General features: G+C 35.9%; 1 protein-coding gene across 5 annotated transcripts in view; it reads right to left on the reverse strand.

The window, feature by feature from the left end:
* The window catches only part of LOC102680347 (protein-tyrosine sulfotransferase), a 171,703-nt gene that overhangs the window by 157,783 nt on the left and 2,299 nt on the right, over nt 1-11,621 (reverse strand). The gene's annotated exons all lie outside the window — the stretch shown is intronic.

Genomic DNA, 11,621 nt, shown 5'->3' on the forward strand with positions numbered 1-11,621 from the left:
GACGCAAAAGGAATATTGAAACGTAACAGAGAGGAATTTGTGATGAGAGGTTGAAGAATATATCAAAAATTGATTTATAATGTAAAAATGAATGAAAAAGTTATATTATATCGTGTAATATTTTCGTAGAATTTATTCATTTATTCATGGAATCGTTATTGTTCGAAGGAATACAAATATAAGCGATAATTTGAACTCTTATTTATGGAAATAATACCTTAAATTCATTGAAGATGAAGTATGAGTTGACGTAATCCGATTAAAATATTCAAATATTGATACTAAAGCTATATATATAAAATATAATCGAAAATAAGATAAAATAATATACATTTTTTATATAAATATTTTAATAATAAATAGATAATAAAAATCAGTAATATTTTTCTTTGTTTGCAGTAAAACGATTCATCAGACCATCGATCGAAATACGATAAAATATAACAATGAATTAATTAACCCGTCACCGTGTCAATTAATCCATCTCTCTCTCTCTCTCTCTCTCTCTTTCTTTCAGCAATGAAGCCATTAATACTTCGATAAAACGCCGCGGGAAAACGTTTCAAGCTTTACTGTGCCACACCGCGTCAATTAGTGGATCCCCTCTTCACAAGATGAGATTTTCTATCAAAAGCCATCGGATGTAAGAGCAAAGTATCGCAAACTCGTCCTTTGCCATCGTAATTAACTAATTGCCCCGTGCCAAAAGGATTCGTGAGATGTTCGACGACTACTATCTCCTTTTCACTCGTCGAAAAATCCTTACTAATTTTTCATCGATAAACCTTTCCAAGAATATAATTCAGAATAACTTTTACGAGGATCGTAGAATTGTTAAAACTTACCTTGCTTTCTTCTAAAATATATTTATTTCTGAAAGAATATTCGTTCCAACGATCTTACTAATGATATGTCGAAAATTGATTTAAAGAGTCCTTCGATCGAACTAACTTCGATCTTTATTCAATCAATTGATTTGTTACTAAAAAAAGAAGTCCATTTGGAAAGAATTGATCTAAACTAAAAACAGCAAAACGCATGCACTCCATCGCATGCATTCCGAAAAACGAATTTTTTCGCTGCGCATACAAAGAAAAAGAAATTCGAAGAAAGCTTTGGGACGGTCTCAAAGCTTTCAATGAAAGTACGATCCTTTGTCCTACTCGCATGTAGGTCAAAATGACATCGTCGAAAGCGTCGAATCAAAGGAATATCCAATAATTTCTATTCGTAGAATACGATCATAACTTAATGTGCAACACTGATCGATTCGAATTTTTCCCCCCCTACCTTTTTGAAGCCTCGGTTTCCACGAGGAATACTTCGACTCCCCTTTCCCTGACCAACTTCTGCCACCATGTGTTTGTGTTACATATCGGGATGAACGACAGATTGAGAAGGATTAAGGTCGATAAAAATACACGGAAAATAGAAGGATCGCAACGATTCGAAACCAACCCTCGTTCCCCTAGTTTTCCTGTTATTTTTCCTCTTCAATCTTTATCCGTGCCTGCACGTTTCAACCAGTCACAGACGTGCTTCAACGAAATTGCGTCTATCTCTTAAAGCGCCGAGTCGTTCGAGAAATCTTTCTAACGGCCCCCTTATTCTTCGGCTAAAGGCCCTCAAAGCTTTCCTATCATTTTGCAAACTACCCATTCCCGTTTCACCCAACTCCGTCCCCTTTACCTCTTTCGAGGCGTGCTCGACGTCGAGGACGTAGAGAGACCAAAGACAGGTCGTCATCGACGAACTGGAAAGGTTCACGATTAAAGCATTCTTTCAGTTTCTCTCTATTTCTAGAATTTCCGTTCTCGGGAAAATTTCGTGCGAGGAAGAAAACAAATTAACGCGTTCCCTTCAATGAATCATCATCGACGAACTAAAAACATCCCCAATCTCCATTTTTTCCAAACCATTCCCGAACAAAACTTGATGAAACACAGTTTCAACAAGTTGATTCGTTCACCGATCATCGATGAAGAGGACGCGATTCAACTTTTCCTTTCTCTTCCCTCCAAAGGGTAAATCATCCCCGAGGGAGGGAAGGGATTTCGATCGAGCGAAAGGAGAAACGAACGGAAAGAAAAGGACGGAGCAAGTTGGCGAAGCGAGTGGTCGAAGAGCACACACGCGAAAGAGAGAAGGAAACGCGCGCGACACAACGACCGAGGCTAGAGTGCAACCCGTCGTTGTTTGAGGGGGGAGGAGGGGGAGGGAAAGGTAAAAGCGAAACATCGTCGCTGGAAACTGGCGCCTTGCTCGCGAATAGGGAAGCGCCGCCCCGTGGAAAGAGGGACGCGGCTACGTGGTGAACGGAAGTGGTGGAATAGAAGGGAGGGGGGAGAGGGAAAAGTGGTGTAGCGCCGTGCGAAACCATGGTAGACGTTCTTTCGCCCTTCTCCCCGCGCGTGTATCGCGAATGCTCGAATGTTTGTATCGCGCGACGTGCGCTTCAGAACTAGCTCCACGCGCACCAGTTACGGCCACTTTGTCGCCGTGTACTTTGGGAAATTTCCAGTTTCAACGTCTACCATCCTCTCTCTTCCTTCTTTCCCTCCTCCTCTCGATCTCGATGGTTTCGCCTGAATGGGTTGGGTGACGCGGGGAATTTAGGGATATTCGCAACAATTTTGCGATTTTAGAGCGGTTAAATGGTGGAACGACTTGTTCAAGGGGCGTGGAACGCGCGGGTTTCAAGGGAATCGAAACGCGTTACGGTTTCGATTCCTTTCTCATGGAATTTATGTTTCGCGTAGAGTGTATGCCAGGTGGATACGCTAGAGGGACCCCCAATACAAAATTGGGGGACGCTAAAGATTTGGATTAATTTTACATGAAATCGAAATAAGATGGATATATTATCTAATAATAATAGAAATTTTGATGAATAAAGGAACACTAATTTGGTTATTGTTTTATTTTAAATTTGCGACAAGTGGAATAATTCTGAAGAGAAATTTTGATCGATGTATTTTTCAAAATAAAATCAAAAAAAAAAAGAAAAAATATTTAAAACAGCTTGGAATTAATAATTTTATGTTAGCGAACAAAGACAACAGAAATCCCCTACGCCAAATCGTGAAAATTCGTAAATTACTTTAACCAAGTATTTCACAAGAAAATACTCCTCTCTTCTTCTTTTTCTCTTTCCATTTTCAGAATCGGAAAGCGCATATTTCAAGCTATAACCAGAATCGCATTCGTAAAAAAACAAAAAAAAAAAAGAAAAAATATTTAAAACAGCTTGGAATTAATAATTTTATGTTAGCGAACAAAGACAACAGAAATCCCCTACACCAAATCGTGAAAATTCGTAAATTAATTTAACCAAGTATTTCACAAGAAAATACTCCTCTCTTATTCTTTTTCTCTTTCCATTTTCAGAATCGGAAAGCGAATATTTCAAGCTATAACCAGAATCGTATTCGTAAAAAAACAAAAAAAAAAAAAGAAATCGCCCGTATCAAAATTATACCGCCAGGTATCGTAAAAATGCGAAGAGGAAAGCAAAGAGTTACGCGTTTCCGAGAATTTAAAAAAAAAGACCGGCAAAAAGCCGACACGGGCCGATGGTATTCAAATCACGAGCCGTCATCGAATCCACGGGTGGGAGTGCAATAAAATTCCGGGCAAGTGAATCGAGCGGTTCGTGCAGCGGCACGAAAACATCGAGTCCCGGGACTGGACGTTCGAATCAGAAGGCCATTTCCGGGAGGCCGCGGGCCACGGAAACTGAATGCAGTTCAGAAGTGCCACTTTCCTACGCGTCGTGAAACCCAATGCACCGCTTCTTTGCGCCGCATTCAATCAACGACCCCGGCCAAAACTTGTATCGTTTGACCATTAAACCGTTTCACGACGCGTTTCCACGTTTTATGGAATCGTTACGCGCAATAATGGGCGTAAGGTTACCCCTTTTGTGCGTGATAACAGCTGAAAGAGATTTTGGGGACGAGATATGGGGGCGATGATTGAATGGATCGATTAATAGATAAGGATTTTACGACTTGTTACGAAGATAAAATAGGCAATTATGGGTAAATTAATAGGTATGATAAAGATTCTATGGTTTATTGAGAAATAAAATAAGGTTTCACGGTGTCGAGATTGAAATATGTTCTCTAAGAGAGAGAGTAGGTATTCTAGTATTTCCAGGAAGAGCAAATAAAACGGCGGGATTCTCGGGATATCTACTTGAACAAATTTACATCTCTATTCTTAGAATACTTAGTTTCTCATAAAAGCAATCCTTAGTAATTGACAATTTACAGTAAGAGATTCGCTTGTAACAACTTAGGAAAATTAAGAAAAATAAAATTATTGATTTAATATTAAAAAAAAAAAACAGCAGATAATGATTTAATGAGTCTTTATTATAATTTTTTAAGAATTGTTCTATCTCTGGCTTATACTGAGACACGACTAAATAAAATAATTTCCTCCTCCTCCTATTTTACACCATCATTCTAACCCTTGAATTTTCTCTTTTTGAAAAATTTCACAGCCGTCCAATTCGACTTTATTCTCCGCGACGACGAATTTCAAATCCATCCAAAATGTGCGTGAATTTCGAATAAAAAATTTGGAGACTCAAAAAACGGGAGGAAATGGACCACCACCGTGGCATCGCGATCAAAGAATACATCTCGAAACGAGCCGTCTCGGTTCACGACATACGAAATTCCACGCGTTTCCGCTGTTCCGATTCGACATCGAATGAACGTTAGCGGGAACGAAACGAGTTAAAAAGAGGGAAACCGTATTCCCGTGAAAAGGGATCCACGATCCAATTACCCCGTTTCCAACTAAACTCGCGTTCGTTTCGTTCGCCGTACGTACCAACGCCTCTCGCCAACGGATTACCTTACCCCTGGTCCCAGCATCCCTGTTTGCACCATGTTTCACCCCTCCCCTGTTATTCGCACACGCGACAAAGAAGCTGAGCAAACAAGTGTTCTATCTGTGGTGATGATGCGGATAAGCCCGCGGATGGCTTAAGATCGCGCGATACAGCGATTCAGGATTGTGGAAACGTCTCGCCCTCCCCCATCTTGTTTGAACTTTGAACGCAGCAGCGGCTCGATTGCGTGGACAGCGCGTTTGAGCAATCGAGTGTCGAGTATTCAAGGATCGAGGTGTGGTAATGGAAATTGGTGTAGGTCGGATTGTTGCGTCGATCGATGTAGTTGGATTGCACGCGCGTTGATGCACGGGTTTGATAAAGTGATAAAGCGTGGATTGGTGCGGTTTTATTGGAGGGATGAAAAGTACTTCGAGGACAAAGTGGGTAAAAATGGATATTAATATTTGATCGAGAGAGAGCGTAATTTGAAATTTTATAGCATTTTATGTTATTAACGAGACAAAGCTTTTCTTGTTTTCTATTTCGAAACGAGAAATCCTGAAGTTTCATCGTTTCCTTTCCACCATTCGTTTCAGTTGATATATAATTAAAGTAAATTGTATTTAGATCTCTGCGAAGTTTGTTTCAGATTGCTAACTTAATTTAAATGGTGGATATTTTAGTTAAAGAGGTATAAACAAATTTAAATGTAGTCATTAACGAAGTATAAAAGAAATGGAAATTGAAGAGAATTTTTGAAAAATATATCAAAATTAGAAGAGATCTTAGTGATTTATTTTAAATAAAATTTATAAGAGATATAATAGCAATTGTGAAAACGATGAAGAAAGTTTTTTTATTATCTTCATAGATAAATATTTTCGAAAACAATTCAACCGCGAAACAACCAATGATCGTAGCCGCGGGGAAGCAGAGATTTCTGAAAGTTTATCTCGTGTTATTCGTTTTCAACAACAACTAGCTCCAACCTTAGAACCGAAGTTATCGACAAAGATGAAGTTCGTGCGGCTGAAATTTAACTGAACCACGCCTAAAGCGCGCCTCGCGGCCTTCCATCTCCAATTCAATGAACCAACTAACATACTCTGATCAATCATTCAAATATCATCCGAACCGTGATAAATATCGAGTTTAAACATCCCTTTAGCTTCGAACGCGTTAAAAATTAACTGAATTCAAATCGATCTTTCTATGCCATTATTTAGATATTCTTTTAAATAAAATTTTTAAACGAAACCGAATGATTAAATATTACCCATACGTGTATTCATTCTCAATTGATTCTTTAAAAGATTACCGAAATTAAAATTTTTACATGTCAAAAACAAGCGTTTTAAGAAGAGAGAAGAAGAAAACAAATGAAAATCCCATTTCAAGATAAATAATCTTCATCCAGACGATTGTCTTATTTCCACGATAAAGCTAACTGCACGAGCACTTAAACGAGATATGTTTAAATCTACAAAGCGAAACATGATGAACAAAGCGGAAGCGAAACTTGTACTTTTAAACGATAAGATCCCGCATTCCATACAGTCAACGTTGTTTATGAAACAAGTTAAAACGACGCGGTATTTACGCAAGAAGAAACGTGCGATGTTTAGATATTTAAACGAGCGTGGTCCACGGAAAAGCAGATGGTTTTCCACGATTATGGTGTATTCCAAGAAAACAGAAATATTACATCTTTTAAACGAACTGCTATTTACCATCCTTGCGCCTTACCATCCTCAAATCGACTTACGAATGATAATAAAATTCTTCAAACATCTTTCATTTATTGTAATAACCCGCTCCTTTGAAGCTACGAAATATTACTTGATTTATCTCATCTTAGCAATATTTCCCGGTAAAAGCAAGGATTCGATGTTTTGGTTCGAGTTTTAAAAGCTAATAATAAAGCTAATATATAATGTAAAATATAATGTAAACCTTGGCACCAGCGCATTATAGGTCCCGAAATGCAATATCCCGAAATGCTATTTAAACGCTTTCAAAATAATTTTCCATTATGGTATTTTTGATGGAAAAACTATGAAATAGTGCGAAAATTAATCCAACCGAGTCGAAAAACATTTCTTTAGCGAGCGACTTTAAAAAAGAAGGAAATGTAAGAATATACGATCATGATCGAGTAACTGAACCATATACGTGCATAATCGCGTATTATCATAATAAGATTATTATCGGAATCGATCAGTTTAACCTTTGTATAATTATTATTTGCATATTAACACGCGCAAAAAATAAACTTATTCACTTCCTCTTTTAATTAAGATTTTTGATATTCTTCGTGTATCTCTTGATCGTTTACATTCTATCGAAATTTAAAAAAAAAAAATATCACAAGAATTTGAAAATTACTTCGCCTACCATCCTACGAGTATTCAAATATGCATGTATCGTCTACGTGAAAGAGAAGACATGGAAGTTCACGTGGAAAGAACATGCTCAACAGCCTCTTACTCCACTTCCACGCGATACGACGAGCTATTAAGTCGATTTATTGTTTGCTCGTTTTATTAGCCGACAGCTTGATGCGCTTTTCCTTTATGCATTTATTATACAACGACTCTATTCATTACTCCACATCGAGAAATTCCCGGCACGGAACCGACTGGCGGCTCCATTATTCCTCGCACGACCGCCTCTCAACTTTCGCGGTTTTTTTTCTTTTTTGCGTGAAAATAAGATAAATAAATAAATTCCATTTCCCGATGTCGCATCGTTTCCTTGACCGTTTCTTTTTCTCCCACGATCGCGATATCTCAGGGGTGGAGGAAGGCAAGAATCGTTAATCGAGCCGATCGTTTTTCGGTGATTAAACGACGATATCCGGACGATTCGATCGAGTATCGCCGATCCAATTTTCCGAATCGTTCGCGGGGAGGGGGTCAGGATCGAACACGCGAGGCGGCAAAACCCGAGTTCGATTACGAAAGTGCATCACCTCGCCTCGATGTATCACCGATTCGATCTTAATTGCCTTTTCAATCCCGGAATGTTCATTCGGCTATCGAAATTTCAATTAAAATCATCGTCCTTCCGATTACGCGAAACAGTTTCGCCCCTCCAATCAACCACTATCCGCTCGCGTCCTATGGGTTTACTTGAGATAATATCGATTTAAGTAAACAAGATTCGTATTCATTCGTTTTTATTTTATTTTTCTTATTTTTTTTTTTAATAGTAGTATACCTTTTTTCACGAGAGTAATGAGGAATGATTCGTACGCGATGAGAATTTATTGCGATTGACGAGGGGTAAAGGCAATTGAACGATGTATGAAAGAACAATTGGAATACTTGTATAAATTGATGGATTACCGAGGATATTATATTCAAAAGTTAAACGAATCGATTCCATTTAGCAAAAAGATTAACTTCTAACTCTTTTGAAAGATATAATATAATCCTGGATGAATGAAAGTTTCTTTCTTTGGAATTTAAAGTCCAATAAATATGATATTTCTACAATATTGTTGTATAATGATGTTTATAATTTATGTTTTTAATGATGCAATATACGCGATCGTGAGATACTCTTACGTAAAATAAACCGAATTCCGAGATTATGTCCTATTGATCTCTTCTGCATCAAACTTGATACGATCAAATCGTTACTTTTTTCATATCTTTTTCACGAAGAAAAAGGTATAATAAAATACAAAAAATATTTCTAACATAAATATAATTCAAATTTCATTTCGACAAATTTTTTCCTACGACGAGTCTTCGAGAGTGTTCGGTGTTCAAAAATTTTATTTCCCTTCAAATTGCTCCAAATAACCATCATTACAATCGATAAGTATACGTGTAATTACACGAGGGTGTTCGAAAAAGATTTAGGTTTAATGGAGCAACTCTATTTCCGACGTGAAACAGGCGGCTTGTTGTTAACCTCGTTAGCGAATCGTCGGTACTATTAAACGAGGTCGCTCGCGGGGAGAAGCTTTCGTTTGATTCGCGTGAGCAAAAATACACTCGTGGGAAGGTAAACGGCAAGAAACTTCTACCACGATTACGCCGTTAACCTTCGCGCTAACTCTTTGACAACGCGAAGCGCATGCAACCATTTTGCACTACTTTTTTTCTTTTTTCGCGCTACTTCTTCATTCTCACCTTTCTAAATCGCGATTTTTCGAAACGAACGTGACGAGCATACAGAGTATTTTATTTATCTTGGATTTCTTAATCAATGAAAATAAATATATTTATTTCTCGATAAAACAAATGTTAAATTTTAGTGAATCGAAATACGTAACAAGAAAATATTTTTGTGCAAGTTTATCAAATTTTGCACAAAAAACAGAATATTAAATTTACTAATACTCTAAAGAATTATCCTTAAATTTCTCAAAATTCTCATTTAGAGATCAATGTATTATTTGTAAAATCTACCTATCAAAAACTATAAAATACATAGTCATTGCTATTTAAGAAGTATCTTTAAAAATTCTTTGAAAAAAAATTTATAAGGATAAAAAGATATCGAAGAATCCAAGATAAATGAAAGAGGTCGAAACGAACAGCGAGAATTCCTATGTATCGTAGATGAATGAAACGAAATCTTTAATAACACAGTTCTCTTTTTACAGTCATGATTCAAGTTTCGCCATGTTACGCGTGCCTCGAATTACACGATGAATCGAAACCAGTTCCCCGTTTCATACACGATTAATCTCCGACACGAAAGCGCCTCACGCACTTTTCATTAGAAATAATCCTAATTGATTTCCTCTCCAATGAGGCTAATCAACATTCTACATCTTATCTCACGTGGATAGAATGTAAATAAGTATGACGTAAGTACCGCAAACGACATTCTTACATTATCGTGGAAATATATTCAATAAATTATTTATAAATCACTAATTATACTGTTATGCTTTTTATGTTATTCTACTTATAAAATTAATCCACGACTGATAAATTTAATTTTAGTAACATCATGTGAATCTTATGTAATGTTTAATATCTGTTTTAATTTATTTGTTCGCAGAAAAGTCTCCTTAAAAGATAATAAATTACATTTAATGTAAAAAAAAAAAAAAGATTTTTAATAAAAGTATTGATTCAGAAGTTTCTAGCAGATAATTTACGTCACGATTGTTTTTTAAATCGTTGCACGTTCATGATTTATGAATGATTTCGATGAAATTCCAACTTGTTTAAATATCTCTAATAGCACGAAGAAATTAGAATCTATTCTTAAGTGCACAAAGCGTGCAATATTACTGGTGAGCAACTAGATATATTGTATATTGCAAACATCTAAATACTATGTAAAGGTAATCTAGTAATATTATCAGACGCTTGGAGAATTCTAACCAGACACCTGCGAAATGTAATCATCTTGTCGTAAATAGTTTTATTACTCTGTATTATAAATATATTACGTATTCATATCTAAGAAATTCAATATAGAAATCATCTTAAACTATTATCTATCCATTTACCTATACTATACATAATTTAAATATTATTCGTGAACGATTTAAATTTAAATTTGAATTTCAGGATAATTATAATTTATTCTACGCAATTAATCCATTTTCTAGTAATCGAACATTCCACTCTCTCCTGAATTTCCACATTATGTCTCGCTACTCTTTTAAACTTTTGTAGCCCAAACAAAAAGCATTCAACAAAATCCCAAAGTGTGCAACTGTCTACGATTCCGTCAAAAAAAAAAAAAAAAAAGAAAAATTAAACCTATCTATGATTTTTGGAACGTGCACGAATGCATTACGAGAGGGTGTAACCATCCGCGTTGTGTACTCGCGTGCACTTCCTGATTTATGGACAAACTCGACGACCACAGGGGGTGTATCGCGTTCAAATATCGGAAACTGGTCCATTGTACATAGTCGGATACGTGTGTTGACGATTCAAAACGCACGTCTATGTATTCACAATATAATATTTTACCGAGAATGCTTTATGTTTGGCCAATTAAATTCTTATAAATGAACGAGAAATAATTTCTAATTATTCTAAAATAAAAATATATATAAAATTTTAAGTTTCCTTTCCATTGTAACGCTAACAACATTTTTAATTAATTTAATTTCCTTTCCCCCCATCTCTCCTTCTTTTAATTTTCAACTATCGACTTATTATTCAATTGCAACAAAAATTTCAAGCGACAATTATTATCATCTAATTCGTTTTCAACAGAGATGAAGTAAGTTTTGTTGAGAACGAAAGACGTATCATTTAGCCGATGTTCGAGATAATGAAATTTAAACGAAGCACCCAGGGATAAGCGCGAATGTTCCAAAATTTCCATAAAGTTTCAACGGTACGTTGGTGCGCACGCGTAGTAACTCTGAAGGAAAATTCGTCGTCGGAAATAATTTTGGATTTACAAGTGTGACACGTGTATTCATATTTCTTTTTTGTTTCCCTTTATTTTTCGCTATTTTTCTTGTTTCTCTATTTTATTCCTTTTTTTTATTTTCATAACTGTTCCGCTTTTATTTTAGTCGATAAAACGCAGTTCCGTAATCGTGTCATTATAAAATGTCAATAACGATGAAAACGATATTATTCAATTGCATTACAAAGATGTTGAAACATATTTTAATCATTTTATGCTACATGTATAACATAAATTCTATTGTATGAAACACACAAAAAAAAAAAAGAATAGAAATCTTTAAAAAAAAAATAAGAATAATAATATTATAATACACGTTATTCTGTCCTAAAATTTATGAAATAAAAATTTCAATCTGAATGATTTTTTTTTT

This window comes from Apis dorsata, unplaced genomic scaffold (assembly GCF_000469605.1).
Source record: "Apis dorsata unplaced genomic scaffold, Apis dorsata 1.3 scaffold_256, whole genome shotgun sequence".
Lineage (NCBI taxonomy): Eukaryota > Metazoa > Arthropoda > Insecta > Hymenoptera > Apidae > Apis > Apis dorsata.